The sequence below is a fragment of the Sprattus sprattus genome, assembly GCF_963457725.1.
Source record: "Sprattus sprattus genome assembly, chromosome: 3".
NCBI lineage: Eukaryota > Metazoa > Chordata > Actinopteri > Clupeiformes > Clupeidae > Sprattus > Sprattus sprattus.
Genome location: NC_137922.1, coordinates 3,176,229 through 3,181,228, shown reverse-complemented (window position 1 = coordinate 3,181,228; position 5,000 = coordinate 3,176,229). Strand labels below are relative to the sequence as shown.

At 50.6% G+C, this 5,000-nt stretch overlaps 1 protein-coding gene across 1 annotated transcript in view; it reads right to left on the bottom strand.

Moving 5' to 3' along the window:
- The window catches only part of LOC308362375 (transmembrane and coiled-coil domain-containing protein 3-like), a gene marked incomplete at both ends in the record, with an annotated part of 103,384 nt that overhangs the window by 42,152 nt on the left and 56,232 nt on the right, over positions 1–5,000 (bottom strand). The window lies entirely within an intron of this gene.

The following is a 5,000-nucleotide window of genomic DNA, read 5'->3' as shown; positions in this document are numbered from 1 at the left end:
AACAGCAGAAAATCTGGCTCTCATATATTTCAAGGATATATTTCTGCAATGAGAGCCCTGAAGCCAACAGCAATCCTGCAGGCAGGAAGAGCAGAGTGGCGCAGCGGAAGCGTGCTGGGCCCATAACCCAGAGGTCGATGGATCGAAACCATCCTCTGCTAGTCCCTCTTTAAGTGCCACTCCAGTATAGTTGCCTTTCACAAAACGCAGTCGGAAACCAGGATGAGAAGTAAGGCAGGAGGTTTACAGTGGGCAACACGTAGCCAATTTCGTACCAAACCACGCACGCCCTTTAACTTGTCGCGATCTTCTCAGCCTTTTTTCGGGGTCAAATCTAGCTTGCAATTAAATAGACACCAAACAGCAGAAAATCTGGCTCTCATATTTTTCAAGGACATATTTCTGCAATGAGAGCCCTGGAGCCAACAGCAAGACTGCAGGCAGGAACAGCTGAGTGGCGCAGCGGAAGCGTGCTGGGCCCATAACCCAGAGGTCGATGGATCGAAACCATCCTCTGCTAGGCAAGCCCCGACAGCTGAAAATTCGATGAAGCCAGGAATTGTGGGTTCGAGTCCCATCTGTGGTGAGATAAAGTAGAGTGGCGCAGCCGAAACGTGCTGGGCCCATAACTCAGAAGTCGATGGATCGAAATCCCCGATAGCTGAAAATCCAATGAATTTCTTTTGTCAACATTGAAAGTATTTCCCTAGTTCACTATAGTAACGAGGCTGAGGCTGAGGCTGAGGCTGAGGCTGAGGCAGCAGACTAGCCCCAGTGGCCTAATGGATAAGGCACTGGCCTCCTAAGCCAGGGATTGTGGGTTCGAGTCCCATCTGGGGTGAGATAAAGCAGAGTGGCGCAGCGGAAGCGTGCTGGGCCCATAACCCAGAGGTCGATGAATCGAAACCATCCTCTGCTAGTCCCTCTTTAAGTGCCACTCCAGTATAGTTGCCTTTCACAAAACGCAGTCGGAAACCAGGATGAGAAGTAAGGCAGGAGGTTTACAGTGGGCAACACGTAGCCAATTTCGTACCAAACCACGCACGCCCTTTAACTTGTCGCGATCTTCTCAGCCTTTTTTCGGGGTCAAATCTAGCTTGCAATTAAATAGACACCAAACAGCAGAAAATCTGGCTCTCATATTTTTCAAGGACATATTTCTGCAATGAGAGCCCTGGAGCCAACAGCAGGACTGCAGGCAGGAAGAGCAGAGTGGCGCAGCGGAAGCGTGCTGGGCCCATAACCCAGAGGTCGATGGATCGAAACCATCCTCTGCTAGGCAAGCCCCGACAGCTGAAAATTTGATGAAGCCAGGAATTGTGGGTTCGAGTCCCATCTGTGGTGAGATAAAGTAGAGTGGCGCAGCCGAAACGTGCTGGGCCCAGAAGTCGATGGATCGAAATCCGCGATAGCTGAAAATCCAATGAATTTCTTTTGTCAACATTGAAAGTATTTCCCTAGTTCACTATAGTAACGAGGCTGAGGCTGAGGCTGAGGCTAAGGCAGCAGACTAGCCCCAGTGGCCTAATGGATAAGGCACTGGCCTCCTAAGCCAGGGATTGTGGGTTCGAGTCCCATCTGGGGTGAGATAAAGCAGAGTGGCGCAGCCGAAGCGTGCTGGGCCCATAACCCAGAGGTCGATGGATCGAAACCATCCTCTGCTAGTCCCTCTTTAAGTGCCACTCCAGTATAGTTGCCTTTCACAAAACGCAGTCGGAAACCAGGATGAGAAGTAAGGCAGGAGGTTTACAGTGGGCAACACGTAGCCAATTTCGTACCAAACCACGCACGCCCTTTAACTTGTCGCGATCTTCTCAGCCTTTTTTCGGGGTCAAATCTAGCTTGCAATTAAATAGACACCAAACAGCAGAAAATCTGGCTCTCATATTTTTCAAGGACATATTTCTGCAATGAGAGCCCTGGAGCCAACAGCAAGACTGCAGGCAGGAACAGCTGAGTGGCGCAGCGGAAGCGTGCTGGGCCCATAACCCAGAGGTCGATGGATCGAAACCATCCTCTGCTAGGCAAGCCCCGACAGCTGAAAATTCGATGAAGCCAGGAATTGTGGGTTCGAGTCCCATCTGTGGTGAGATAAAGTAGAGTGGCGCAGCCGAAACGTGCTGGGCCCATAACTCAGAAGTCGATGGATCGAAATCCCCGATAGCTGAAAATCCAATTAATTTCTTTTGTCAACATTGAAAGTATTTCCCTAGTTCACTATAGTAACGAGGCTGAGGCTGAGGCTGAGGCAGCAGACTAGCCCCAGTGGCCTAATGGATAAGGCACTGGCCTCCTAAGCCAGGGATTGTGGGTTCGAGTCCCATCTGGGGTGAGATAAAGCAGAGTGGCGCAGCGGAAGCGTGCTGGGCCCATAACCCAGAGGTCGATGGATCGAAACCATCCTCTGCTAGTCCCTCTTTTAGTGCCACTCCAGTATAGTTGCCTTTCACAAAACGCAGTCGGAAACCAGGATGAGAAGTAAGGCAGGAGGTTTACAGTGGGCAACACGTAGCCAATTTCGTACCAAACCACGCACGCCCTTTAACTTGTCGCGATCTTCTCAGCCTTTTTTCGGGGTCAAATCTAGCTTGCAATTAAATAGACACCAAACAGCAGAAAATCTGGCTCTCATATTTTTCAAGGACATATTTCTGCAATGAGAGCCCTGGAGCCAACAGCAAGACTGCAGGCAGGAAGAGCAGTGTGGCGCAGCGGAAGCGTGCTGGGCCCATAACCCAGAGGTCGATGGATCGAAACCATCCTCTGCTAGGCAAGCCCCGACAGCTGAAAATTCGATGAAGCCAGGAATTGTGGGTTCGAGTCCCATCTGTGGTGAGATAAAGTAGAGTGGCGCAGCCGAAACGTGCTGGGCCCATAACTCAGAAGTCGATGGATCGAAATCCCCGATAGCTGAAAATCCAATGAACTTCTTTTGTCAACATTGAAAGTATTTCCCTAGTTCACTATAGTAACGAGGCTGAGGCTGAGGCTGAGGCAGCAGACTAGCCCCAGTGGCCTAATGGATAAGGCACTGGCCTCCTAAGCCAGGGATTGTGGGTTCGAGTCCCATCTGGGGTGAGATAAAGCAGAGTGGCGCAGCGGAAGAGTGCTGGGCCCATAACCCAGAGGTCGATGGATCGAAACCATCCTCTGCTAGTCCCTCTTTAAGTGCCACTCCAGTATAGTTGCCTTTCACAAAACGCAGTCGGAAACCAGGATGAGAAGTAAGGCAGGAGGTTTACAGTGGGCAACACGTAGCCAATTTCGTACCAAAACACGCACGCCCTTTAACTTGTCGCAATCTTCTCAGCCTTTTTTTCAGGGTCAAATCTAGCTTGCAATTAAATAGACACCAAACAGCAGAAAATCTGGCTCTCATATATTTCAAGGATATATTTCTGCAATGAGAGCCCTGAAGCCAACAGCAATCCTGCAGGCAGGAAGAGCAGAGTGGCGCAGCGGAAGCGTGCTGGGCCCATAACCCAGAGGTCGATGGATCGAAACCATCCTCTGCTAGTCCCTCTTTAAGTGCCACTCCAGTATAGTTGCCTTTCACAAAACGCAGTCGGAAACCAGGATGAGAAGTAAGGCAGGAGGTTTACAGTGGGCAACACGTAGCCAATTTCGTACCAAACCACGCACGCCCTTTAACTTGTCGCAATCTTCTCAGCCTTTTTTCGGGGTCAAATCTAGCTTGCAATTAAATAGACACCAAACAGCAGAAAATCTGGCTCTCATATTTTTCAAGGACATATTTCTGCAATGAGAGCCCTGGAGCCAACAGCAAGACTGCAGGCAGGAACAGCAGAGTGGCGCAGCGGAAGCGTGCTGGGCCCATAACCCAGAGGTCGATGGATCGAAACCATCCTCTGCTAGGCAAGCCCCGACAGCTGAGAATTCGATGAAGCCAGGAATTGTGGGTTCGAGTCCCATCTGTGGTGAGATAAAGTAGAGTGGCGCAGCCGAAACGTGCTGGGCCCATAACTCAGAAGTCGATGAATCGAAATCCCCGATAGCTGAAAATCCAATGAACTTCTTTTGTCAACATTGAAAGTATTTCCCTAGTTCACTATAGTAACGAGGCTGAGGCTGAGGCTGAGGCAGCAGACTAGCCCCAGTGGCCTAATGGATAAGGCACTGGCCTCCTAAGCCAGGGATTGTGGGTTCGAGTCCCATCTGGGGTGAGATAAAGCAGAGTGGCGCAGCGGAAGCGTGCTGGGCCCATAACCCAGAGGTCGATGGATCGAAACCATCCTCTGCTAGTCCCTCTTTAAGTGCCACTCCAGTATAGTTGCCTTTCACAAAACGCAGTCGGAAACCAGGATGAGAAGTAAGGCAGGAGGTTTACAGTGGGCAACACGTAGCCAATTTCGTACCAAACCACGCACGCCCTTTAACTTGTCGCAATCTTCTCAGCCTTTTTTCGGGGTCAAATCTAGCTTGCAATTAAATAGACACCAAACAGCAGAAAATCTGGCTCTCATATTTTTCAAGGACATATTTCTGCAATGAGAGCCCTGGAGCCAACAGCAAGACTGCAGGCAGGAACAGCAGAGTGGCGCAGCGGAAGCGTGCTGGGCCCATAACCCAGAGGTCGATGGATCGAAACCATCCTCTGCTAGGCAAGCCCCGACAGCTGAGAATTCGATGAAGCCAGGAATTGTGGGTTCGAGTCCCATCTGTGGTGAGATAAAGTAGAGTGGCGCAGCCGAAACGTGCTGGGCCCATAACTCAGAAGTCGATGAATCGAAATCCCCGATAGCTGAAAATCCAATGAACTTCTTTTGTCAACATTGAAAGTATTTCCCTAGTTCACTATAGTAACGAGGCTGAGGCTGAGACTGAGGCAGCAGACTAGCCCCAGTGGCCTAATGGATAAGGCACTGGCCTCCTAAGCCAGGGATTGTGGGTTTGAGTCCCATCTGGGGTGAGATAAAGCAGAGTGGCGCAGCGGAAGCGTGCTGGGCCCATAACCCAGAGGTCGATGGATCGAAACCATC